This window comes from Lithobates pipiens, unplaced genomic scaffold (assembly GCF_037356315.1).
Source record: "Lithobates pipiens isolate NorthernLeopardFrog02 unplaced genomic scaffold, aLitPip1_a1.2 Scaffold_28, whole genome shotgun sequence".
In the NCBI taxonomy this organism is placed as follows: Eukaryota; Metazoa; Chordata; class Amphibia; order Anura; family Ranidae; genus Lithobates; species Lithobates pipiens.
In genome coordinates, this window is record NW_027507789.1 from 9,153,303 (window position 1) to 9,180,136 (window position 26,834).

General features: G+C 48.0%; 1 protein-coding gene across 3 annotated transcripts in view; it reads left to right on the forward strand.

Annotated features, from left to right (window-relative positions):
* The window catches only part of KCNJ16 (potassium inwardly rectifying channel subfamily J member 16), a 74,589-nt gene that overhangs the window by 27,173 nt on the left and 20,582 nt on the right, over positions 1-26,834 (forward strand). The window contains exon 1 of one of the 3 annotated variants that reach the window (XM_077458673.1): positions 13,826-13,955. The exons of the other annotated variants lie outside the window; for them this stretch is intronic. The gene's annotated coding sequence lies outside the window, so the exon portion shown is untranslated. Of the gene's footprint in view, positions 1-13,825; positions 13,956-26,834 lie in introns of those variants that run through there. 3 annotated transcript variants of the gene reach the window in all.

Genomic DNA, 26,834 nt, shown 5'->3' on the forward strand with positions numbered 1-26,834 from the left:
ATATATATATATATATATATATATATATATATATATATATATATATATATATATATATACATTTAAATAAAATAAGGCGCTAGCCCAATATATGTTACAAGACCACTTACATTATTATATACCTATGCACAATATAGTAAAACCCTTAAAATATATATAATGTGTGGGGGTTATAACAGTACTTTTCTTGCAAAAAATACTGATTGTTACTTGTGAACAAAAAGTGCCAGAAATATAGAAGATCCCTGGAGCCATCATGAACTTTTTTTTTTTTTTCTTTTTACAGAATTCTGAGTTTGGAAGTCAGAATTCTGAGTTTTAAAACATTTTTTTTTTATAGAATTCTGAGCTTGAAAGTCAGAATCCCAAGATCAAAAGTTAGAATTCTGAGTTTCAAAGTCAAGTGGCCATCATAAAAAATTTTTTTTACAGGATTCCTAGTTTGAAAGCTAGAATTCTGAGTTTGAAAACTTTTTTTTAATAGAATTCTGAGTTTGAAAACTTTTTTTTAATAGAATTCTGAGTTTGAAAGTCGGAATCCTGAGATCAAAAGTTAGAATTCTGAGTTTCAAAGTCAAGTGGCCATCATAAACATTTTTTTTTGTACAGAATTCTGAGTTTGAAAACTTTTTTTTAATAGAATTCTGAGTCTGAAAGTCAAAATCCCGAGATCAAAAGTTAGAATTCTGAGTTTCAAAGTCAAGTGGCCATCATAAACATTTTTTTTTTTTTTTTTACAGAATTCTGAGTTTGAAAGTTAGAATTCTGAGCTTGAAACATTTTTTTTTTATATAGAATTCTGAGTTTGAAAGTCAAAATCCTGAGATCAAAAGTTAGAATTCTGAGTTTCAAAGTCAAGTGGCCATCATAAACATTTTTTTTTTTTTTTTTTACAGAATTCTGAGTTTGAAAGCCAGAATTCTGATTTTGAAAACATTTTTTTTTACAGAATTCTGAGTTTATAAGTCAGAATTATAAGATTAAAAAACAAAATTCCGAGTTTTAAAGTGAAGAGGCCATCATAAACATTTTTTTTTTTTTACAGAATTATGATTTTGAAATTCTGAATTTGAAAAAATGTTTCTGAGCTTTAAAGTCAGAATCCTGAGATCAAAAGTCAGAATTCTGAGTTTCAAAGTGAAGTGGCCATCATAAACATTTTTGTTTTTACAGAATTCTGAGTTTGAAAGGCATGGTCAGCAAGTGTGTATATATATATATATATATATATATATATATATATATATATATATATATATATAAAATCTCTATCTATCTATATATATATATTTTACCCAAACTACCATTTAATCAGACCTTGCCAAAACTTTCCCTTTAAATCTTCTAATGATAATGACCAGAGGAGACCCCGGCCTACATGGCGGCGCTGCCTGTGCAGTTACATAATTAGAGGGAAGCCTCAGAAGCATCTTGATTAAAGACAGAGAGGGGCCAACGCGCTACGTCCAGATTGGGTAAACGTTTAAAGGCTTACGTAAAACGCTAAAGATAGACGCCTGTGTTAAAAAAAAAAAAAAAAAGTCTCAGGATTTTCTGTGTTGTTTCTACATTAATATTCACTCAGCAGAATATTTAAACAAAGTCTGCGCGGCAAGGAATCTCTGCAATGCGTCTGTTCAGCGTGTGCGTAAGAAAGGATGGCGTGCGGGCTGCGTGCACAGAGCAGATGTCTTCACATTACACGGCGGGATGACCTTTTCTGCTCATAGAATACACCGATAATCGCATTACCGCATTCTCAGGGCAGGAGGGACAGTGCGAGGGGGAAACGTGGAAATGTAACAAACCCCGCATTTCCTGTCTCAATGGGTACCAGATTTCCTCGAAAAGAAACTTTCCTAGACAACTGGGGTGAACTGATACATATTAATTTGTTAAAGCAGCCATAACATTATGATCACCCAGCATTACCAGTCGTGGCATGGATTATTCTAGACCTCTGACGGTACGCTGTGGTTTCTGGCACCAAGCAATCACTAGCAGATCCCTTAAGTCCTGCAAGTTGGGAGGTGGGGCCTCCACGGATCGGACTTGTTTTTCCACACCTAATTGGATTGAGGTCTGGAGAATTTGGAGGACAAGTCAACATCTCAAACACTTTGTTGTGCTCCTCAAACCATTCTTGAGTTCATCAAACCAGATCACCTTCTTCCATTGTCCTGTGGTCCAGTTCTGATACCCATGTGCTCATTGTAGGCGTTTTTTGGATGTAGACACGGGTCAGCATGGGCCCCCTGACTGGTCTGCAGCTACGCAGCTCCATACACAACAAACTGCGATGCTCTTTGAGCGTTCCCTCCCCACCTCTATCAATGAGGCTTACTTTCCCCATCTAAATCAATGAGACTTCCCTCCCCCATCTACATCAATGAGCCCCCGCCCCCATACCACCTCCATCAATGAGCCTTCCCTCCTCTCTTCCATCAATGAACCTTACCCCCCACATCCATCAATGGACCTTCTCTCCCCACCTCCATAATTCAGCCCCCCTACCCACCTCCATCAATAAGCCTTCATCAGTGAGCCCCCCCCCCCCACTGCCATCAATGAACCTTCCCTCCCCACCTCTATCAATGAGGCTTACTTTCCCCATCTAAATCAATGAGACTTCCCTCCCCCATCTACATCAATGAGCCCCCGCCCCCATACCACCTCCATCAATGAGCCTTCCCTCCTCCCTTCCATCAATGAACCTTACCCCCCACATCCATCAATGGACCTTCTCTCCCCACCTCCATAATTCAGCCCTCCTACCCACCTCCACCAATAAGCCTTCATCAGTGAGCCCCCCCCCCCACTGCCATCAATGAACCTTCCCTCCCCACCTCCATCAATGAGCCTCCTCCCCACCTCAATCAATGAGCCTTCCCTCCCCACCTCCATCAATGGGCCTTCTCTCCCCACCATCATCAATGAACCTCCACCCCACCTCCATCAATGAGCCTCCTCCCCACCTCAATCAATGAGCCTCTCCCCACCTCCGTCAATGAGCCTTCCCTCCCCATCTCAATCAATGAACCTTTCTTCCCCACCTCCATCAATGAGCCTTCCCTCCCCACCTCCATCAATGGGCTTTCTCTCCCCACCATCATCAATGAACCTCCTCCCCACCTCCATCAATGAGCCTCCACCCCACCTCCATCAATGGGCCTTCTCTCCCCACCATCATCAATGAACCTCCTCCCCACCTCCATCAATGAGCCTCCTCCCCACCTCCATCAATGAGCCTCTCCCCACCTCCGTCAATGAGCCTTCCCTCCCCATCTCAATCAATGAACCTTTCTTCCCCACCTCCATCAATGAGCCTTCCCTCCCCACCTCCATCAATGGGCCTTCTCTCCCCACCATCATCAATGAACCTCCTCCCCACCTCCATCAATGAGCCTTCCCCCCACCTCCATCAATGAGCCTTCCCTCCCCACCTCCATCAATGAGCGTCCTCCCCACCTCCATCAATGAGCCTCCCCCACCTCCGTCAATGAGCCTCCCCACCTCCATCAATCAGCCTTCCTTCCCCCCACCTCCATCAATGAGCCTCCCCCCACCTCCATCAATGAGCCTTCCCCCCACCTCCATCAATGAGCCTTCCCCCCACCTCCATCAATGAGCCTTCCCTCCCCACCTCCATCAATGAGCATCCCCCACCTCCGTCAATGAGCCTTCCCACCCCATCTCCATCAATGAGCCTTCCCTCCCCACCTCCATCAATGGGCCTTCTCTCCCCACCTCTATCAATGAGCCTCCCCCCCACCTCCATCAAGGAGCCTTCTCTCCTCACCACCATCAATGAGCCTTCCTTCCCCAACTCCATCAATTAGAGTTCCCCATTCCCCACCTTCATCAATGAGCCTCCACCCACCAACTCCATCAATGAGCCTTCCCTCCCCAAGTCATCAATTAACCTTCCCCCTCCCCCATATCCATCAATGAGCCTCCCCCACCTCCTACAATGAGCCCCCCCCCCCCCACCTCCATCAATCAGCCTTTTCTCCCCACCTCCATGAATGAGCCTTCCCTCCCCACCTCCATCAATGTACCTACCCTCCCCACCTCCATCAATGTGCCTTCCCTCCCCACCTTCATCAATGAGCCTTCCCTCCCCACCTCCATCAATGAGCCTTCCCTCCCCACTGCCATCAATGAGCCTTTTCTCCCCACCACCATCAATGAGCCGTGGCCGTCCGTGACCCTTCCTACCGATTGGCCGGTTCTCCATCCTTGGACCACTTTTGGTCAGTCCTGACCACTGCAGACCTGGAACATCCCACAAGAGCTACAAAAAACACAGTCACTTCCAGTGCTAAGGAGCACACCTAGTGCATTACCAAAGATAACTTAATAATAAAAATGTTTTATATAAAAGTGGGTACACACAAAATGCAGCTGACAAAGGGCCATAAAACTAATGCATGGACATGCACAGAACACGGGGTACAGCTAATGCGTTTCGGGGGGCGCACCCCCTTCCTCAGAGCTAGGCCTTAAATGTTAAACAGTTAAACACTAGGATGGACTTGTCCTTTAAAGGGGTGCAGCTTTTCTTAAAGAGCCTTCTCTGGTGTCTGGCTCAGCGTGACCCCCAGAATATCTCACTGGCTGTCAGTTGCTTCAGCCAAATGGTGTCAGCCCTGCCCTCATCACCAAATGGAGGACTTTTCCGCTTTATCACTTGAAGTGGAAACCCCCTTATCATCATAGAGGAACCCCCCCCCCCCCCTTGTAAATAAATGCACATGCTCCAGTTATAAAGCAGACCTGGTGGGAATTTCATAGTTCACCGGTAGACTAGCCCTTTAATAGCTTAGCAGCACAATACACAGAGATAAGAGTCACCTAACAGGAGATAAAGGATCTTGCACAACCTTCCTGGGGAAGGCAGAAAAACTGGTTGTTTGTTAAGAATATCTCAGCTGAGCTCAGATCTCACAATGCACAGGACATGCAAAGTGCCATAGAGTACACCGGGGACTAGGCGGGGGCGGGGGGGGGGGGGGTGATTAGGGACAGGAGTGCTGAAATCTGCATCATCCTTCACCCTACAGATGGTCCTGACCCCTATCATAAAACAATGACCATCTGAAGAGGGTAGACCTTCAAATACCTTCATTAAGGCTCCGTTCACCTGCGAGCATTTCTGGAAACGCGCCAAAAAATGCATGTTACAGTGCCAAAAATTAGTAATGGCATCCCAAAAAAAAGTTACATAGTAGGTGAGGCGGAAAAAAGACACAAGTCCATCAAGCCCAACCTCTGTGTGTGATTATATGTCAGTATTACATTGTATATTCCTGTATGTTGCGGTCGTTCAGGTGTTTATCTAAGCCCTTGCACACACGGTCGGAAAATCCGATGGAAAACGTCCGATCGGACCACGTTGTCATATAATCCGACCGTGTGTGGGCTCCATCGGACTGTTTCCATCGCAGTATCCGACCGACAACGTTTTAGAAAATTTTCAGACAAAATGCTCCGATTGGACATACTCCGATCGTTTGTAGAGAGTTCCGATCGGACAAAGTGCCACGCATGCTCAGATCAAATTCCTAGACCAAAGCTATTGGCTACTAGCCGCAAACGTAGTCCCGTCGTAATGAAATAACGTCATCACGTTCTGAACGATCAGATTTTCCGAAAACTTTGTCCGACCGTGTGTATGCAAGACAAGTTTCGGACAAAATCCGACGGACAAGATCCGACGGATTTTGTTGTCGGAATGTCCGACCGTGTGTACAAGGGCTTATAGTTTCTTGAAACTATCGCTGCCCCCCGCTGAGACCACCGCCTGTGGAAGGGAATTCCACATCCTTGCCGCTCTTACAGTAAAGAACCCTCTACGTAGTTTAAAGCGGGAGTCTGCTGGGAGTTCCGCCGTTTTTTTTTTTTTTTTAAAGCCAGCAGCTACAAATACAGCAGCTGCTGACTTTTAAAATAAGGACACTTACCCGCCCAGCGCGCCCGCGATGTCGGCACCCGAAGCCGATCTCTCAATCGTCTCTCGGGTGCTGCCGCCGCCATCTTGGGTATGGGAATCAGGAAGTGGAGCCTTTCGGCTTCATTTCCCGGTGCCCTACTGCGCATGTGCGAGTCGCGCTGCGCAATACGGATGGACCCGCTGCCTCTGGGATCCGTGTGTTTCCCAGCAGGCAGCGGGGGACTTTCGGAAAGGAGCGTAGATCTACGCCCCTTTCCGCAGAGGCTATCCCGGAAGTGGGTGCAGATACCTGTACTGTACAGGTACCTGCACCCCCCCTCCCCCCTGAAAGGTGCCAATTGTGGCGCCGGAGGGGGGGAGGGTTCCGATGAGCGGAAGGTCCACTTTAGGGTGGACCTCCGCTTTAAGGTTAAACCTCTTTTCTTCTAATTTTAATGAGTGGCCACGAGTCTTGTTAAACTCCCTTCTGCAGAAACGTTTTCTCCCTATTATGGGGTCACCAGTCCGGTATTTGTATATTGTGGGGTCACCAGTCCGGTATTTGTATATTGTGGGGTCACCAGTCCGGTATTTATATATTGTGGGGTCACCAGTCCGGTATTTATATATTGCGGGGTCACCAGTCGGGTATTTGTATATTGTGGGGTCACCAGTCCGGTATTTATATATTGTGGGGTCACCAGTCCGGTATTTATATATTGTGGGGTCACCAGTCCGGTATTTATATATTGCGGGGTCACCAGTCGGGTATTTGTATATTGTGGGGTCACCAGTCCGGTATTTGTATATTGCGGGGTCACCAGTCCGGTATTTATATATTGTGAGGTCACCAATCTGGTATTTGTATATTGTGGGGTCACCAGTCCGGTATTTATATATTGCGGGGTCACCAGTCCGGTATTTGTATATTGTGGGGTCACCAGTCCGGTATTTATATATTGTGGGGTCACCAGTCCGGTATTTGTATATTGTGGGGTCACCAGTCCGGTATTTATATAATGAAATCATATCCCCTCTCAGACGTCTCCTCTCCAGAGAGAATAAGTTCAGAGCTCACAACCTTTCCTCATAACTAATATCCTCCAGACCCTTTATTAGCTTTGCTGCCCTTCTTTGTAGTCGCTCCATTTCCAGTACATCCTTCCTGAGGACTGGTGCCCAGAACTGGACAGTATACTCCAGGTGCGGCCGGACCAGAGTCTTGTAGAGCGGGAAAGTGACAAGCAAACATGAGTTTTGCCACGTGCAAAAACTGCACAACAAATGCATCAATATGTGCGAGCGTGGCAAAAAGCTCCAGCTCCGTTCACATTCTGGGAAAGCGCGCAGGAATGCGCCAGAATGCACGCAAGATGCGTGTTGCGCTTTTCAGGAAACCCATTAATTGTTAATGGCTCCCTCAAATGCAAAGGTGCTTTTTTTGTGGGCAAAAAAAACAAAAAACGCCTCTAGTGCTGAATTTTTATGCGAGTTGACAAGCGTATGTATGTGCATCTGTGTGCGCTTCCACGCGTACTGTGTTTTTTTTTTTTTTTTACAATGAAAGAACTTTATTGCAATATTCACATGTCAGTAACATAAAACATTTGCATAGTATAAGGAGATGTACAGATATACAAGTTCACAATACATTCATCTAACAGGGTAGACTACGGGTTTGGAGCACCTGACAGAACCCAGGAGGGCAGCATCACCCGAGCCGGAGAGTCCAGAACAAACAATAGAGGATCCCCAAAGAAGAACGGAACGGGGAGTAAAAAAAAAAGAGGGGGGGGGGGCACATACTGCGTTTCGATGCGTATGAGCGCGTAAATTTCTTTCAACTGGCTGAAATATAAAATTTTTGTAGCCAATGGAATACATTTACACACATATGCCCGCGTTTTTGTGCGCATTTAGACATGTTTTCACACGTACAGATGTCTATTACACTGGAAAATGTCTCTCTGGCAGTGGCGTCGCTAGGGGGGGTGCGGGGGTGCCACCCCCTACAGTGGTGACACCATTCCAAGGTTGAGGAAAGCCCTTGCTGACTCTGGAAGTTTTTTTTTCTTTCACCTCCAGCACCACGGATGTTCTCCTCCTCCTCTGTCTCTACGGTGCTGCTGCCTGTCACGATTCATTCTCCACTTGGGCGGCGCGTGGATGCACACTGTCCTCTTCTCTCCAGCTCCAGGGGGTGTGGGCTTGAGATGAGGGGGTGTCCTCCACAGTGTTGTGACAGGGTTTGTCCTGGGGGGGGGGGCTGTACTGATGAAGGGGGTAGTTTGCCCTGGGGGGGGGCTGTACTGATGGAGGAGAGGGGTGGTTTGTACTGAGGGGGGCCTGTACTGATGGAAGGGGGTTTATACTTAGTGGGAGGGTCTATACTGAGGGAGGGGGGTCTTTACTAAGTAGGCGGTCTAGACTGAGGGGGGACTATACTTTGTGGAGGGAGGGTCTGTATTGAGTGGTGGACTACACTTGGAAGGGGGTCTGTACTGATGGAGGAGAGGGGTGATTTGTACTGAAGGGGTCCTGTACTGATGGAAGGGGGTTTATACTTAGTGAGGGGGTCTATACTGGGGGGGGGGTCGTTACTAAGTGGGCAGTCTAGACTGAGGGGGGACTATACTTTGTGGAGGGTCTGTATTAAGGGGGTCTATACTTGGAAGGGGGTCTGTACTGAAGGAGGGGGGGTTCTGTATTGAGGGGCAACTATAGTTGGAGCGGGGTGACACCATGTTTTACCGCACCGGGTGACACCAACCCTAGTGACGCCACTGCTCTCTGGACGCAGGTCTGGGGCAGTTGGGATAGCCGTAGTCATTAATGTTATTTTGTGCCAGTCGGTGCCGATAGTAATGAATTATCAGCAGTATTTCTTAGAAATTACCTTGATGACTTCAATCTTTCTGGATGCCATCCAATATTGCTACCAGGAAATAACCCGGCTGTTTATTTGTTTTCTGATACGGTGATTGTACAGTCCGTGGACTTGCCCTTGTTCCTCTCCTGGACGCTCCTCCTAAATCGGTGTTAAACCCCAAAGTAAAGAATTGTTATATCGCAGCTTACCACTTCTCAGATGTGGCGGCTGCATTCGTTATTTTTTCTTTTTTTTTTCTTTTTAAGGCTCCATTCACATGGAGCGGAGTCTGCTGTGCTCTGCAGGAGAGGAATAAATCCTTTATAAGAGCTCCCTCTCCTAACCATTTAGACTCCGGAAGATTTACCCTCCCCTTCATGACCAGGCCATCAATGAGCCTTCTCTCCACCAATGAGCCTTCCCTCCCCATCTCCACCAATGACCCTTCCATCCACACCTCCATCAATGACCCTTCCCTCCCCACCTCCAATGATGAGCCTTCCCTCCCCACCTCCATCAATGAGCCTTCCCTCCCCACCTCCATCAATGACCCTTCCCTCCCCACCTCCAATGATGAGCCTTCCCTCCCCACCTCCATCAATGAGCCTCCCCTCCCCACCTCCATCAATGACCCTTCCCCTCCCCACCTCCATCGATGATCCTTCCCTCCCCACATCCATCAATGACCCTTCCCACCCCCCACCTCTTTCAATGAGCCTCCACCCCCCCACCTCCTTCAATGAGCCTTCCATCCCCACCTCCATCAATGAGCCTTCCATTTCCTACCTCCATCAATGAGCCTCCACCCCCCCCCACCTCCTTCAATGAGCCTTCCCTCCCCACCTCCATCAATGAGCCTTCCCTCCCCACCTCCATCAATGAGCCTTCCCTCCCACCTCCATCAATGAGCCTTCCCTCTCCACCTCCATCGATGAGCCTTCCCTCCCCACCTCCATCAATGAGCCTTCCCTCTCCACCTCCATCAATGAGCCTTCCCTCCCCACCTCCATCAATGAGCCTTCCCTCTCCACCTCCATCAATGAGCCTTCCCTCTCCACCTCCTTCAATGAGCCTTCTCTCCCCATCTCCATCAATGAGCCTTCCCTCCCCACCTCCATCGATGAGCCTTCCCTCCCCACCTCCATCAATGACCCTTCTTCCTTGGACCACTTTTGGTCAGTCCTGACCACTGCAGACCGGGAACATCCCACAAGAGCTGCAGTTTCGGAGTTGCTCTGACCCAGTTGTGTAGACATTACAATTGGGTCCTTGTCAAATTCCCTCAAATCCTTACACTTGCCCAATTTTTTCCACTTTAGGGACAACATGTTCACTTACTGCCTAATATATCCCACCCATTTTCAGATGCCATTGTAAGGAGATAATCAATGTTAGCTGTCAGGGATCAGAATAATCGGTGTGTAACCTCTGCGGGTCTGTGAAGAATGGGGGGGGGGAGTTGTACGGAACCCCAGAGTGAGAGTCTCGGGGATATGTTAGTGGGGAGGGAAATCAGCGAGAAAAAGGGGGGCACTGATAGTGACACCTATGATGATTAATGTTCCAATATATCTGAAGATCCATCTCCCGGGAATGCTTGGTCAGCAGTCGTCTCATGCCCACTGGCACAGCACACGCCAGCGTTGCCCCAGTCCAATGGAAAAATAAGGCAACCTCAAAATACACAAGAAGAGCCGGAGCCAAGAACGTTTCTCTGGAAGACACGGCGGAGTGGTGGAAACATCTGAACATTTAACATTTAGGAAGGAAGAACGTTCCATGACTCGGGACAAAACCCAACCTGAGAACAAGTTGGAGGGCAGCATGGCTCCTCTCAGGATTCTCGGTGCGTTTCAGGTAATTAGAGAGGAATGGATGGATTGTGGCTACTGGGACCAGCGCAAGCTGGAACTGGCCGGAGAATCCCGGGATCCGAGGGCGTCTACCTGATGAAACCAAACATCCACTCTGTGTGCTCCGGCATAACACCCGATTATTATCATTAGATTATAAAGTCATCCTCAAAGAAGATTTACAAGTCTGACACGTCGCACCGCACAGCGGCAGAGTACACGCCGCGCCACACATCCTTATCCCGCCCTTGTTTAACATCTTCCCACCAACAGCACTGCTATGCGGGTTAGAAAAATGAAGAAGCCGTTCCTGAGTTCCAATCTCCTAGGCTGAGAGACAATGTCATCAGTCTGCTGCAGGAGGGAGGAAGCATTTCCTCAGTCTCCCCTCCCCCAGTGATCAGTCTGCACATTGTAACTTTGTAGAAGGAGGAGGAAGCATTTCCTCAGTCTCCCCTCCCCCAGTGATCAGACTGTACATTGTAACTTTGTAGAATGAGGAGGAGGCATTTCCTCAGTCTCCCCTCCCCCAGTGATCAGACTGTACATTGTAACTTTGTAGAAGGTGGAGGAGGCATTTCCTCAGTCTCCCCTCCCCCAGTGATCAGACTGTACATTGCAACTTTGTAGAAGGAGGGGGAGGCATTTCCTCAGTCTCCCCTCCCCCAGTGATCAGACTGTATATTGTAACTTTGTAGAAGGTGGAGGAGGCATTTCCTCAGTCTCCCCTCCCCCAGTGATCAGTCTGTACATTGTAACTTTGTAGAAGGAGGAGGAAGCATTTCCTCAGTCTCCCCTCCCCCAGTGATCAAACTGTACATTGCAACTTTGTAGAAGGAGGAGGAGGCATTTCCTCAGTCTCCCCTCCCCCAGTGATCAGACTGTACATTGTAGCTTTGTAGAAGGAGGAGGAAGCATTTCCTCAGTCTCCCCTCCCCCAGTGATCAGATTGTATATTGTAACATTGTAGAAGGAGGAGGAGGCATTTCCTCAGTCTCCCCTCCCCCAGTGATCAGACTGTACATTGTAACTTTGTAGAAGGAGGAGAAAGCATTTCCTCAGTCTCCCCTCCCCCAGTGATCAGACTGTACATTGTAACTTTGTAGAAGGAGGAGGAGGCATTTCCTCAGTCTCCCCTCCCCCAGTGATCAGATTGTATATTGTAACTTTGTAGAAGGAGGAGGAGGCATTTCCTCAGTCTCCCCTCCCCCAGTGATCAGACTGTACATTGTAACTTTGTAGAATGAGGAGGAGGCATTTCCTCAGTCTCCCCTCCCCCAGTGATCAGACTGTACATTGTAACTTTGTAGAAGGTGGAGGAGGCATTTCCTCAGTCTCCCCTCCCCCAGTGATCAGACTGTACATTGCAACTTTGTAGAAGGAGGGGGAGGCATTTCCTCAGTCTCCCCTCCCCCAGTGATCAGACTGTATATTGTAACTTTGTAGAAGGTGGAGGAGGCATTTCCTCAATCTCCCCTCCCCCAGTGATCAGACTGTACATTGCAACTTTGTAGAAGGAGGAGGAGGCATTTCCTCAGTCTCCCCTCCCCCAGTGATCAGACTGTACATTGTAGCTTTGTAGAAGGAGGAGGAAGCATTTCCTCAGTCTCCCCTCCCCCAGTGATCAGACTGTATATTGTAACATTGTAGAAGGAGGAGGAGGCATTTCCTCAGTCTCCCCTCCCCCAGTGATCAGACTGTACATTGTAACTTTGTAATAATTGTAATAATTTGATAATTAGAAAAAAAAAAAAATCAGGAGATATCCATTACCATTTACCCCAAATGAAAGCCCAATTAGTCCTGAAAAAAAACACGTGGTATAATTCACCTGGATGCACCGAGTAGTTAGTTAGTAGTAGTAGTGATGATATGTACGATTTTACTAACACATGTCAAAATTGCTAAATTTTAAATTTAGATTTATTTCACCCTCAGGTGTGGAGGGGTTAAGGCTTGATATGTTGGGTATCTATTTTCTCGGTGCAACCCCATCTTTTTATATTTTACCAAAACGTTGGGTAATATATTGTGTGCCCTAAAATTCAATTCAGTATTTTTTATTTTTTTGCTGAATTGTTGCATTTCCTAAACACTAATATTGTGACATAAAAAAAAAGAAAAATGGAACTACCGCTACTTTATTCTCCAGGGTGTTTGCTTTCAGAAAATATATATATTATTATTATTATTATTATACAGGATTTATATAGTGCCCACAGTTTGCGCAGCGCTTTACAACACCGGGGAAGACAGTACAATTACAATACAATTCAATACAGGAGGGATCAGAGGGCCCTGTTCCTTAGAGCTTACGATCTAGAAGGGAGGGTCAAGCGGAACAAAGGGTAGCACGGTAGCTGTGGGGGGGATGATCAGATGGAGAAAATGAAAATAGAGTTGTTACCCTGTTTCCCCTAAAATAAGACCTAGCGTGATTGTCGACGATGGCTGCAATATAAGCCCTACCCCCCCCAAATAAGCCCTAGTTAAAGTCCTTCTATGTCTTATTCTCAGGGTAGGGCTTATTTTTTGGGGAAAGAGGGTGGGGTTTATTTGGGGGGGTAGGGCTTATATTGCAGCCATCACCGACAATCACGCTAGGTCTTATTTTAGGGGAAACAGGGTAGGTGTGGGTAGGATAGGCTTCTCTGAAGAGGAGGGTTTTCAGGGATCTTCTAAAAGCCAATAGAGTGGGAGATAGGCGGACAGATTGGGGGTAAGGAGTTCCATAGGCTTGGAGAGGCTCTGGAAAAGTCCTGGAGACGAGCATGGGAGGAGGTGATGAGGGAGCTAGAGAGAGCAGGAGGTCTTGAGAAGAACAAAGAGAACGGTTGGGTTGGTATTTCGAGACTAGGCTAGTGATGTAGCTGGGGGGGGGGGGGGGGGCAGAGTTGTGGATTTCTTTGTAGGTAGTTGTATATTGGGGGGGGGGGGGAGGGGTTATATAGTCTTCAGGCCTAACATAATTTTTTAAGCATGTAAACAAAAAAGGGGAACAAAAGGAGTTAACAGGACATGCGAGACGCTCGGCGCGTTGCGGTGTCTGGGGATGGGGAAATGCGTGTTGACACATCTGATTCTGTAAGATTGAGGCGCCACCCAAAGTTGGCAGCGGTGATGTTTGAGAAATGACAACGTTTGGGAACATTTCTAAAGACAGAGCCACGCCTGGCTGCCCCGCCACCAATCCCCGTCATTATCACAGTGGCACCTCGGGAGAGGTAAACATCTCGGCAATCTCTGCTGTCACTGAGGGCGGCGGGAGGGATAGGGACTCACCCGAGTGACTGAGGATCAGGTAGGTGACACAACTGAAGGTCCGTCTTCTTCGGCTGTAAAGCTTCATTTGAGGTGGATTGTTTTGGGCAGTTCCACGTTTTTTAAAAGACCACTAAATGACATCAGTTCACTTTATATAAGAGCGCTTTTAAAGGACAACTCCACTAAATCTGGTCTCTGGTTCGTGAAATCTTCCTGAATAAAGCCCAAAAAATTAAAATTGTCATATATTGCAGTGTATTACCAGATGGGATGCCTGCATTTGTTTTATTTTTTTCTTCCTTTATTATCACCTGGTGATCCTGCCAGAAACACACTTCCTACCCTAGGGTGACAACGCTCACTCACCATACTGTATCTATGGAGGAGCAGTGTTGTCACACCTAGGGAAGGAAGTGTGCCAAGACCACAGAATTCTTCTTCATACCATAGAGGGGAGGTGTTTTGTAGTTCATAGAGGTGAACTGGGCAGAGGTGCAAATGGCATTTGAAATATTAATCCAGAGGAGGAATAGTGCCCCATCATTGGTGTCAGTGGGAGGAATAGTTCCCCATCATTGGTGTCAGTAGGAGGAATAGTGCCTCATCATTGGTGTCAGTGGGAGGAATAGTTCCCCATCATTGGTGTCAGTAGGAGGAATAGTGCCTCATCATTGGTGTCAGTGGGAGGAATAGTTCCCCATCATTGGTGTCAGTGGGAGGAATAGTGCCCCATCATTGGTGTCAGTGGGAGGAATAGTGCCCATCATTGGTGTCAGTGGGAGGAATAGTGCCCCATCATTGGTATCAGTGGGAGGAATAGTGCCCCATCATTGGTGTCAGTGGGAGGAATAGTTCCCCATCATTGGTGTCAGTGGGAGGAATAGTGCCCTATCATTGGTGTCAGTGAGAGGAATAGTGTCCCATCATTGGTGTCAGTGGGAGGAATTGTGTGCCATCATTGGTGTCAGTGGGAGGAATAGTGCCTCATCATCGGTGTCAGTGGGAGGAATAGTGCCCCATCATTGGTATCAGTGGGAGGAATAGTGCCCCATCATTGGTGTCAGTGGGAGGAATAGTGCCTCATCATCGGTGTCAGTGGGAGGAATAGTGCCCCATCATTGGTATCAGTGGGAGGAATAGTGCCCATCATTGGTGTCAGTGGGAGGAATAGTGCCCATCATTGGTGTCAGTGGGAGGAATAGTGCCCCATCATCGGTGTCAGTGGGAGGAATAGTGCCCCATCATTGGTGTCAGTGGGAGGAATAGTGCCCATCATTGGTGTCAGTGGGAGGAATAGTGCCCATCATTGGTGTCAGTGGGAGGAATAGTGCCCCATCATCGGTGTCAGTGGGAGGAATAGTGCCCCATCATTGGTGTCAGTGGGAAGAATAGTTCCCCATCATTGGTGTCAGTGGGAGGAATAGTGCCCCATCATTGGTGTCAGTGGGAGGAATAGTGCCTCATCATCGGTGTCAGTGGGAGGAATAGTTCCCCATCATTGGTTTCAGTGGGAGGAATAGTGCCCCATCATTGGTGTCAGTGGGAGGAATAGTGCCCATCATTGGTGTCAGTGGGAGGAATAGTGCCCCATCATTGGTATCAGTGGGAGGAATAGTGCCCCATCATTGGTGTCAGTGGGAGGAATAGTTCCCCATCATTGGTGTCAGTGGGAGGAATAGTGCCCCATCATTGGTGTCAGTGAGAGGAATAGTGTCCCATCATTGGTGTCAGTGGGAGGAATTGTATCCCATCATTGGTGTCAGTGGGAGGAATAGTGCCCCATCATTGGTGTCAGTGGGAGGAATAGTGCCTCATCATCGGTGTCAGTGGGAGGAATAGTGCCCCATCATTGGTATCAGTGGGAGGAATAGTGCCTCATCATTGGTGTCAGTGGGAGGAATAGTGCCTCATCATTGGTGTCAGTGGGAGGAATAGTGCCTCATCATTGGTGTCAGTGGGAGGAATAGTTCCCCATCATTGGTGTCAGTGGAAGGAATAGTGCCCCATTATTGGTGTCAGTGGGAGGAATAGTGCCCCATCATTGGTGTCAGTGGGAGGAATAGTGCCCCATCATTGGTGTCAGTGGGAGAAATAGTGCCTCATCATTGGTGTCAGTGGGAGGAATAGTTCCCCATCATTGGTGTCAGTGGGAGGAATAGTGCCCCATCATTGGTGTCAGTGGGAGGAATAGTGCCCCATCATTGGTGTCAGTGGGAGGAATAGTGCCTCATCCTTGGTGTCAGTGGGAGGAATAGTTCCCCATCATTGGTGTCAGTGGGAGGAATAGTGCCCTATTATTGGTGTCAGTGGGAGGAATAGTGCCCTATTATTGGTGTCAGTGGGAGGAATAGTGCCCCATCATTGGTGTCAGAAGGAGGAATTGTGCTACATCATTGGTGTCAGAAGGAGGAATAGTGCCCCATCATTGGTGTCAGAAGGAGGAATAGTGCCCCATCATTGGTGTCAGAAGGTGGAATAGTGCCCCATTATTGGTGTCAGATGGAGGAATAGTGCCCCATCATTGGTGTCAGAAGGAGGAATAGTGCCCCATCATTGGTGTCAGAAGGTGGAATAGTGCCCCATCATTGGTGTCAGACGGAGGAATAGTGCCCCATCATTGGTGTCAGAAGGAGGAATAGTGCCTCATCATTGGTGTCAGAAGGAGGAATAGTGCTCCATCATTGGTGTCAGAAGGAGGAATAGTGCCCCATTATTGGTGTCAGACGGAGGAATAGTGCCCCATCATTGGTGTCAGAAGGTGGAATAGTGCCCCATCATTGGTGTCAGATGGAGGAATAGTGCCCCATCATTGGTGTCAGAAGGTGGAATAGTGCCCCATCATTGGTGTCAGAAGGTGGAATAGTGCCCCATCATTGGTGTCAGATGGAGGAATAGTGCCCCATCATTGGTGTCAGAAGGAGGAATAGTGCCCCATCATTGGTGTCAGAAGGAGGAATAGTGCCCCATCATTGGTGTCAGAAGGTGGAATAGTGCCCCATCATTGGTGTCAGACGGAGGAATAGTGCCCCATCATTGGTGTCAGACAGAGGAATAGTGCCCCATCATTGGTGTAAGAAGGAGGAATAGTGCCCCATCATTGGTGTCAGACGGAGGAATAGTGCCCCATCATTGGTGTCAGAAGGAGGAATAGTGCCCCATCATTGGTGTCAGACGGAGGAATAGTGCCCCATCATTGGTGTCAGAAGGAGGAATAGTGCCCCATCATGGTGTCAGACGGAGGAATAGTAGTCTATTATTGATGACAGTGAGAGGAATAGTGCCCCATCATTGGTGTCAGACGGAGGAATAGTGCCCCATCATTGGTGTCAGAAGGAGGAATAGTGGTCTATTATTGATGACAGTGGGAGGAATCCTCCTTAGAGTAGATATATCTGTGAAAGTTCTGAATTGATGTTTTGGAGTTTCTCCAAGCTCTTCTTCCTCAGTTCTAATGAGTGCACCCCAACATTTATATCCACCCCTTAAGACCCCGTCATCCAATTGCCATGGAAGGTGGTTGCCGGCATCCAAATAAGTGTTTAGCCGGATTTGTTCTGAAAAGTTGAAGATGTTTTATAGCTTCTCCAAACTCTTCTTCTTCTTCAGTTCTAATGAATGTCAGGAAGACACCCCAACATTTATAGCCACCACTTAAGACACATTTATCCAATCAGCTTTGTTGGTGTAGAGGTTGATCATCCAATAACGGGATGGAAGGTGTGAGAGTTGTGGAACTCCCCTGTTCTTATTACATAATCCCACCCCGGGTGCTGGGGGGGGGGTCTGCATAGGTATCATTCCTTTGAGTCGCGTGGCTCAGAGCAGACCATAGACATCCATCACCCCCAGGACATTAGCAACAAAACTGAGTAGGAGGTGTGGCCAATAACCATTTAAATGGAATTTGAAGATGTCTTGTAGCTTCTCCAAGCTCTTCTTCAGTTCTAATGAGTGTCGGTAAAACACAGCAGCATTTATATATATACCCCTTAAAACACCTTCATCCGGTCACCATGGAAGCTGTAGATGTTTGGTCATCCAAGAACAGGATGGGGGGGTGTGGGAGTTGTGGAACTACCCTGTTCTTGTTACATAATCTCATCCTTGGTGGTGGGGTCTGCATAGGTGGCATTCCTTTGAGTCACATGGCTCAGAGCAGACGGAAGACATTGTTGGGGAAATCCCCAAAATGTCATATTTCAATAACATTTTGACTGTTAGTGAAAAATAGATGTATTTATTATACAAGCATGTATCAACGTCCATCACCCGAGGACACACTAGCAACACACTGAGAGCGGGAGGAGTTATACTGGGAAGTCCTTGGTTGCCAGCATCAGAAAAAAAACAAAAAACCATGGATTTGGATTTGTTTAGTAAAGTTTAAGATGTTTTGTAGCTTCTCCAAGTTCTTCTGCGGTTCTAAAGATACCCCAACCTTTATAGCCACCCCTTAAGACATCTTGATCCAATCCCCATGGAAGGTGTAGATGTTGGTTGTCCAAAAACCCGGATGGGAGGTATGAGAGTTATGGAACCCCCTTATTTTTGTTACCTAATCTCAATCTTGGTGTTAGGGGTCTGCAGAGGTGGCATCCCTTTGAGTCACATGGCTCAGAGCAGGCGGAAGACGTCCATCCCCCAAGTGAGAGTGGGAGGAGTTATACTGTGGCAGTCCTTTGGTTGCCAGCATCCAACTAACCGGATGGCAGCGGTATAACTCAATCATCTTAGCCCTTGTACACACGATCGGAGATTCCGATGGAATGTGTCCGATCGGACCTGTCATGGTTATGCAATAGTTTGTCTGCTTACCTGTTCTCATGTGTTCATCTAGAGACCAGCCGACCCTCACCTGTCTGCTTTTGTAATCCATCCTCTGGCATGGCTCCACCCTAGCTCCTATTAGTGAGCTCTATATTAACCTGTGCACTGCAGGCCAACGCTGCTGATCAACCTTTGTGTGTTAGCTGCCTGTTACCTGCTGTGTGCTCTTCTGTTGTTCCGTTACCGACTTTGGCGTGTCCTTGACTATCCCTGTTTGCCTGTGATCCTGACCTTTTGGCGTGTCCCTGACTATTCCTGTCTGCTTGTTGCCCTGACCTTGGCTTTGTCCCTCACTATCCCTATCCTCCTGTTGCCTACTGTGGGTGTGAGCTGGGGGACCCTGGGGGTCGCGACCTGGAGCCAGTTGCAGCCCAGTCCATCCTCACCACTAGAGGAGCTGGTGAACACCTGCTGGCTCTTAGACTCCGCGCCTCAGGGAATCTTACGCTCTAACCCCAGTGGGATCTGTCCCCCATCTGCAGCAGTCAGCCGTAGGGTCCACAACCTTGAGGTGCACTCCTGATCCCTACGATGTGCATCTGTCACCTCGCCTCAAGGTGACGTGACAGGACCGCTTTGTCGGATATTCCGACTGTGTGTGGTCTCCATCGGACTGTTTCCATCGGAGTATCCGATGGACCAAGTTTTCCAACTTGTTGGTAAAATTTTCAGACAAAATGCTTCGATCGGACATACTCCGATCATGTGTAGAGAATTCCGATCGGACAAAGTGCCACGCATGCTCAGATCAAATTCCTACACCAAAGCTATTGGCTACTAGCCTGAATGTAGTCCCATCGTAATGAAATAACGTCATCACATTCTGCACGATCGGATTTCCTGACAACTTCGTCCGACCGTGTGTATACAACAGTTTCGGACAAAATAAATCCGCCGGATTTGGTTGTCGGAATTTCCGACCACGTGTACAAGGACTAAGACATCTTGATCCAATCAGCATGGAAGGTGTAGATGTTGGTTGTCCAAAAACCGGATGGGAGGTATGAGAGTTAAGGAACCCCCCCTATTTTTGTTACATAATCTCAATCTTGGTGTTAGGGGTCTGCAGAGGTGGCATTCCATTGAGTCACATGGCTCAGATCAGGCGGAAGACATCCATCCCCCAAGTGAGAGTGGGAGGAGTTATACTGGGCAGTCCTTTGGTTGCCAGCATCCAACTAACCGGATGGCAGTGGTATAACTCAATCATCTTAGCCCTTGTACACACGGTCAGAGGTTCCGACAACCAAATCCGTTGGATTTTGTCCGACGGATTTTGTCCGAAACTGTTGCATACACACGGTCGGACAAAGTTGTCGGAAAATCCGACAGGATGACGTTATTTCGTTACGACGGGACTACGTTCAGGCTAGTAGCCAATAGCTTTGGTGTAGGAATTTGATCTGAGCATGCGTGGCACTTTGTCCGATCGGAATTCTCTACACATGATCGGAGTATGTCCGATCGGAGCATTTTGTCGGAAAATTTTACCAACAAGTTGGAAAACTTGGTCCGTCGGATACTCCGACGGAAACAGTCCGATGGAGACCACACACAGTCGGAATATCCGACAAAACGGTCCGATCGGACACATTCCGTTGGAATCTCCGACCCGTGTGTACAAGGGCTAAGACTAATCCCGTGTCCTGTGAGGGATGACCGGGAAAGGTCTAACCTAAGGTGAGGAAATCCAAAAAAAAAAAAAAAAAACATTCGGAATTCTCTCCAAATTCTTGTCCAATAATTTCCAGGGCTGGTACCTTTCCCCGCAGTCTGTGAGTCTCAGAATATAGGCTGCAAGGGGTTTGATTGGCAAGCTTGCCCTCGACTGTATAAAGTTTTCTCTCTGTGTCCTGCCCGCGTTCACATCGCATTGCTGGCTTAATAAAAAATACACATGCTTGTAAAAAGATAATTAGTGAGGAACAGCTCGTCCCGCCATGGAATATACAATGGACTTTAAAGGCTTTTTACTCGACATTGGAAGAACGTTCTGTTAAGGGTCTACAGACAACCGCGTGCTTTCAGGGCTCCTGTTTGCTCCGTGTTTATGGCGTAAAAAAGGGAAAATTGAGTATTTATAGCGGGAACGAATTGTGTCGGGTCGTTTGGTAGCGTTTTACCTGAAGTTAATAATAATAATAATGACTTTCACATTTGTACTTGTTGGCCTTCGCACATTGACGATGGGATTCTGACATTTCCTCCCAAAGAGAAAGAATTTCAGACTGCAGTAGAAGACTGTGAATGATTGCCCCCCCCCCCCCCCAGCTCTCTTCAAGCACCTTCAAAGCCCTCCAACAACGTCTTTCATGTTTGATAGTTTCAGGAGTGTCCCCTGCTGCATGCAATGGTTCTTCCCGCCTAACCCAATGTGACAGAACGCCCCCCCACACTCCGCTTGAGTGCTTCCGTCCAGGGCCGTTTTTAAGGCAGGGCAAAAGGGGCAGCTGCCCTGGGCCCTGTCATTGTTGTGGGGCCCAAAGCAGCTGCCCCATACTTGCCAACTATCCCAGTTTAAATTTACTTGTCTCTTGCTGTGTCCTGATATCTCAGTGTGAAGTGCTGCTACTGATGCTGCCCAGCTCTGCCCTATTGTTGTGTTCAGATGACTCACCTGTAGACCTTGTGTTTACATGTAAATAACCGGCATTCATATGTAAATAGCAGCAGCATTCACATGTAAATAGCTGCATAGATGTGTAAATAAATGCAGCATACATATGTATAGCATGACCCCTGGAGTGAGGAGATGATGTGCTGTAACCTCTAGCAATGAATCAGTGAGCGCTATTACTGTACAGTAATCTCAACAAGCAGAAATCATGTGCTGTAACCTCTAGCAACTAATCAGTGAGCTGTAATGTGTGCTGTAACCTCTAGCAACTAATCAGTGAGCTGTAATGTGTGCTGTAACCTCTAGCAACTAATCAGTGAGCTGTAATGTGTGCTGTAACCTCTAGCAACTAATCAGTGAGCTGTAATGTGTGCTGTAACCTCTAGCAACTAATCAGTGAGCTGTAATGTGTGCTGTAACCTCTAGCAACTAATCAGTGAGCTGTAATGTGTGCTGTAACCTCTAGCAACCAGTCAGTGAGCGGTAATGATACACTGTAACCTCTGGCAACCAATCGCAATAGCTGCCTGATCTGATTCAGTAAACTGATTTTGAGTCTAGCTGCTATTTATTGTATGTCTCAGAGCAGGTGGAGAGCAAAACTGCATGGGGGAGGCGGGGGGGGGGGGGGGGGGCAAGAAAAGTTTTGCCCAGGGTCCAATCAATATTAAAGACGGCCCTGCTTCCATCAGTTTACCGCTTCCTAAGTCCTGGAACCCAAGTCCAATGGATCTGGCTATAGGAACCCCCCAAGAACTAGACGACACCAGTCTTGGAGTACACCCGGAATAGCCTTTTATTTGAGATCTCCCACAAATATATATAGTAGGATGACTAAAACCTAACCTAATCAGCATGAGCTAATTATCTAATCATTGACCCAGACTAGTTGTCTGAGAGATAGGACTTTTCAGGGTAAGACTTTGTCTTCTAGCTCACCGATTGACTATTCAATACACATTACCATAAACATAACCACTACAATACCGGGGGGCACTTTCGCCCCCCCCCCCCTTCCTTCCCAGCCCAATTTTCAGCTTTCAGCGCTCTCGCACTTTCAATGTCAATTGCGCGGTCGTGCTACGCTGTACCCAAATGAAATCTTTATCATTTTGTTGGCACAAATAGAGCTTTAGTTTGGTGGTATTTATTCACGACTCCGTTTTTAATTTTTTGCGATATAAGCGAAAAAATAGCGTAAATTTGGAAAAAAAAAAAAAACAATATTTTCGGAGAACGGAATTCCGTCGGAATTCTGACGGGAAAACCATCAGAGCTTTTTCTGACGAGAATTCCGATCGTGTGTACGCGGCATTAGAGTGACATCAAAGTGTGTTTACGCTTATAGGAGATTTTACGGTTTACAGCTCTGCCGTTTTAACTATTGTATGGCACAAAGTTCTCCTTTAACAGCTTGCCTACCGGGGCAATTTTATTTTATTTTTTTTCCCCACAATCATAGGGGTGCTTTTATTTATTTATTTTTTATTAAAATTTTTTTTATACTTTTAGATTTTTTTATTTTTTTATTCATTTAATTCAACAAGCCCACTTGTGATAGTTGGGGCAATAACAGGTACTCGATCGATCACAGATTGTGTTTGATCAGATTCCGCTGGCAGTGTAAATGTGCCGTCCCCACAAAATAACTCAACACACAGCCATTAATGTCTAAACCGCCGGCAACAAAAGTAAGTACACCCCTCACATTTGTGTAAATCTTTCCTTCTATCTTTTCATGTGACAACACTGAAGAAATGACACTTGTCTACAATGTAAAGTAGTGAGTGTACAGCTTGTATAACGGTGTAAATTTGCCGTCCCCTCAAAATAACTCAACACACAGCCATTAATGTCTAAACCGCTGGCAACAAAAGTTAGTACACCCCTAAGTGAAAATGTCCAAATTGGGCTCAATTAGCCATTTTCCCTCCGCCGGTGTCATGTGACTCATTGGGGTTACAAGGTCTCAGGTGTGAATGGGGAGCAGGTGTGTTAAATTTGGTGTTATGGCTCTCACTCTCTCATACTGGTCACTGGATGTACAACATGGCACCTCATGGCAAAGAACTCTCTGAGGAGCTGAAAAAAAAAATTGCTCTACATAAAGATGGCCTAGGCCAGGCCTGTCCAAAGTCCGGCCCGCGGTCCGGTTTTCAGTGGCCCGCCTGGTTATATAAACATATATATCTTTTGTGGCCCCCGGCGATCTCCCAACGCCGGGGCCACAAAAGATATATAGTCCGGCTGCGTCGGAGGGAGGAGGCGGGACGAGTGCCGTGCACACAGGAGGAGAATTTCCTGTGTACAAGGCAGCCTCTGTAATAGGAAGTCCCGTCTCTGCCATTGGACGACTGTTCTGTCCATCAAAGGAGACGGGACTTTCTCTTAAAGAGGCCGTTGTGTAAACAGGAGATTCTCCTGTAGGATGTCTTTGGCGCTCGTCCTGCCCCTCCATGGCTGCACTGATGGTAATGGTGGCTGCATTCCTGGCAATGGTGAGTGAATTCCTAGCATTGGTGGCAGCATTCCTGGCAATGGTGGGTGAAATTCTTGGCAATGGTGGGTGAAATTCCCGACAATGGTGGCTGCATTCCCGACAATGGTGGCTGCATTCCCGGCAATGGTGGCAGCATTCCCGGCAATGGTGGCAGCATTCCCGGCAATAGTGAATGAATTCCCGGCAATGGTGAGTGAATTCCTAGCAATGGTGGGTGCATTCCTGGCAATGGTGGGTGAATCCCTGGCAATGGTGGCTGCATTCCCGGCAATGGTGGCTGCATTCCCGGCAATGGTGGCAGCATTCCCGGCAATAGTGAATGAATTCCCAAAAATGGTGACTGAATACCTAGCAATGGTGGGTGCATTCCTAGCAATGGTGGGTGCATTCCTGGCAATGGTGGGTGCATTCCTGGCAATGGTGACTGCATTCCTGGCAATGGTGGCTGCATTCCCGGCAATGGTGGCAGCATTCCCGGCAATAGTGAATGAATTCCCGGCAATAGTGAATGAATTCCCGGCAATGGTGAGTGAATTCCTAGCAATGGTGGGCGCATTCCTGGCAATGGTGGGTGAATCCCTGGCAATGGTGGCTGCATTCCCGACAATGGTGGCTGCATTCCCGGCAATGGTGGCAGCATTCCCGGCAATAGTGAATGAATTCCCAGCAATGGTGACTGAATTCCTAGCAATGGTGGGTGCATTCCTAGCAATGGTGGGTGCATTCCTGGCAATGGTGGGTGAATCCCTGGCAATGGTGGCTGCATTCCCGACAATGGTGGCTGCATTCCCGACAATGGTGGCTGCATTCCCGGCAATGGTGGCAGCATTCCCGGCAATGGTGGCAGCATTCCTGGCAATGGTGGCAGCATTCCCGGCAATAGTGAATGAATTCCCGGCAATGGTGAGTGAATTCCTAGCAATGGTGGGTGCATTCCTGGCAATGGTGGGTGAATCCCTGGCAATGGTGGCTGCATTCCCGGCAATGGTGGCTGCATTCCCGGCAATGGTGGCAGCATTCCCGGCAATAGTGAATGAATTCCCAGCAATGGTGAGTGAATTCCTAGCAATGGTGGGTGCATTCCTGGCAATGGTGGGTGAATCCCTGGCAATGGTGGCTGCATTCCCGGCAATGGTGGCTGCATTCCCGGCAATGGTGGCTGCATTACCGGCAATGGTGGCAGCATTCCCGGCAATGGTGGCAGCATTCCCGGCAATAGTGAATGAATTCCCGGCAATGGTGAGTGAATTCCTAGCAATGGTGGGTGCATTCCTGGCAATGGTGGGTGAATCCCTGGCAATGGTGGCTGCATTCCCGGCAATGGTGGCTGCATTCCCGGCAATGGTGGCAGCATTCCCGGCAATAGTGAATGAATTCCCAGCAATGGTTACTGAATTCCTAGCAATGGTGGGTGCATTCCTAGCAATGGTGGGTGCATTCCTAGCAATGGTGGGTGCATTCCTGGCAATGGTGGGTGCATTCCTGGCAATGGTGACTGCATTCCTGGCAATGGTGGCTGCATTCCCAGCAATGGTGGCAGCATTCCCGGCAATAGTGAATGAATTCCCGGCAATGGTGAGTAAATTCCTAGCAATGGTGGGTGCATTCCTGGCAATGGTGGGTGAATCCCTGGCAATGGTGGCTGCATTCCCAGCAATGGTGGCTGCATTCCCGACAATGGTGGCTGCATTCCCGGCAATGGTGGCAGCATTCCCGGCAATAGTGAATGAATTCCCAGCAATGGTGACTGAATTCCTAGCAATGGTGGGTGCATTCCTAGCAATGGTGGGTGCATTCCTGGCAATGGTGGGTGAATCCCTGGCAATGGTGGCTGCATTCCCGACAATGGTGGCTGCATTCCCGGCAATGGTGGCAGCATTCTCGGCAATGGTGGCAGCATTCCCGGCAATAGTGAATGAATTCCCGGCAATGGTGAGTGAATTCCTAGCAATGGTGGGTGCATTCCTGGCAATGGTGGATGAATCCCTGGCAATGGTGGCTGCATTCCCGGCAATGGTGGCAGCATTCCCGGCAATGGTGGCTGCATTCCCGGCAATGGTGGCAGCATTCCCGGCAATAGTGAATGAATTCCCAGCAATGGTGAGTGAATTCCTAGCAATGGTGGGTGCATTCCTGGCAATGGTGGGTGAATCCCTGGCAATGGTGGCTGCATTCCCGGCAATGGTGGCTGCATTCCCGGAAATGGTGGCAGCATTCCCGGCAATAGTGAATGAATTACCAGCAATGGTGACTGAATTCCTAGCAATGGTGGGTGCATTCCTAGCAATGGTGGGTGCATTCCTGGCAATGGTGGGTGCATTCCTGGCAATGGTGACTGCATTCCTGGCAATGGTGGCTGCATTCCCGGCAATGGTGGCAGCATTCCCGGCAATAGTGAATGAATTCCCGGCAATAGTGAATGAATTCCCGGCAATGGTGAGTGAATTCCTAGCAATGGTGGGTGCATTCCTGGCAATGGTGGGTGAATCCCTGGCAATGGTGGCTGCATTCCCGACAATGGTGGCTGCATTCCCGGCAATGGTGGCAGCATTCCCGGCAATAGTGAATGAATTACCAGCAATGGTGACTGAATTCCTAGCAATGGTGGGTGCATTCCTAGCAATGGTGGGTGCATTCCTGGAAATGGTGGGTGAATCCCTGGCAATGGTGGCTGCATTCCCGACAATGGTGGCTGCATTCCCGACAATGGTGGCTGCATTCCCGGCAATGGTGGCAGCATTCCCGGCAATGGTGGCAGCATTCCCGGCAATGGTGGCAGCATTCCCGGCAATAGTGAATGAATTCCTGGCAATGGTGAGTGAATTCCTAGCAATGGTGGGTGCATTCCTGGCAATGGTGGGTGAATCCCTGGCAATGGTGGCTGCATTCCCGGCAATGGTGGCTGCATTCCTGGCAATGGTGGCTGCATTCCCGGCAATGGTGGCAGCATTCCCGGCAATGGTGGCAGCATT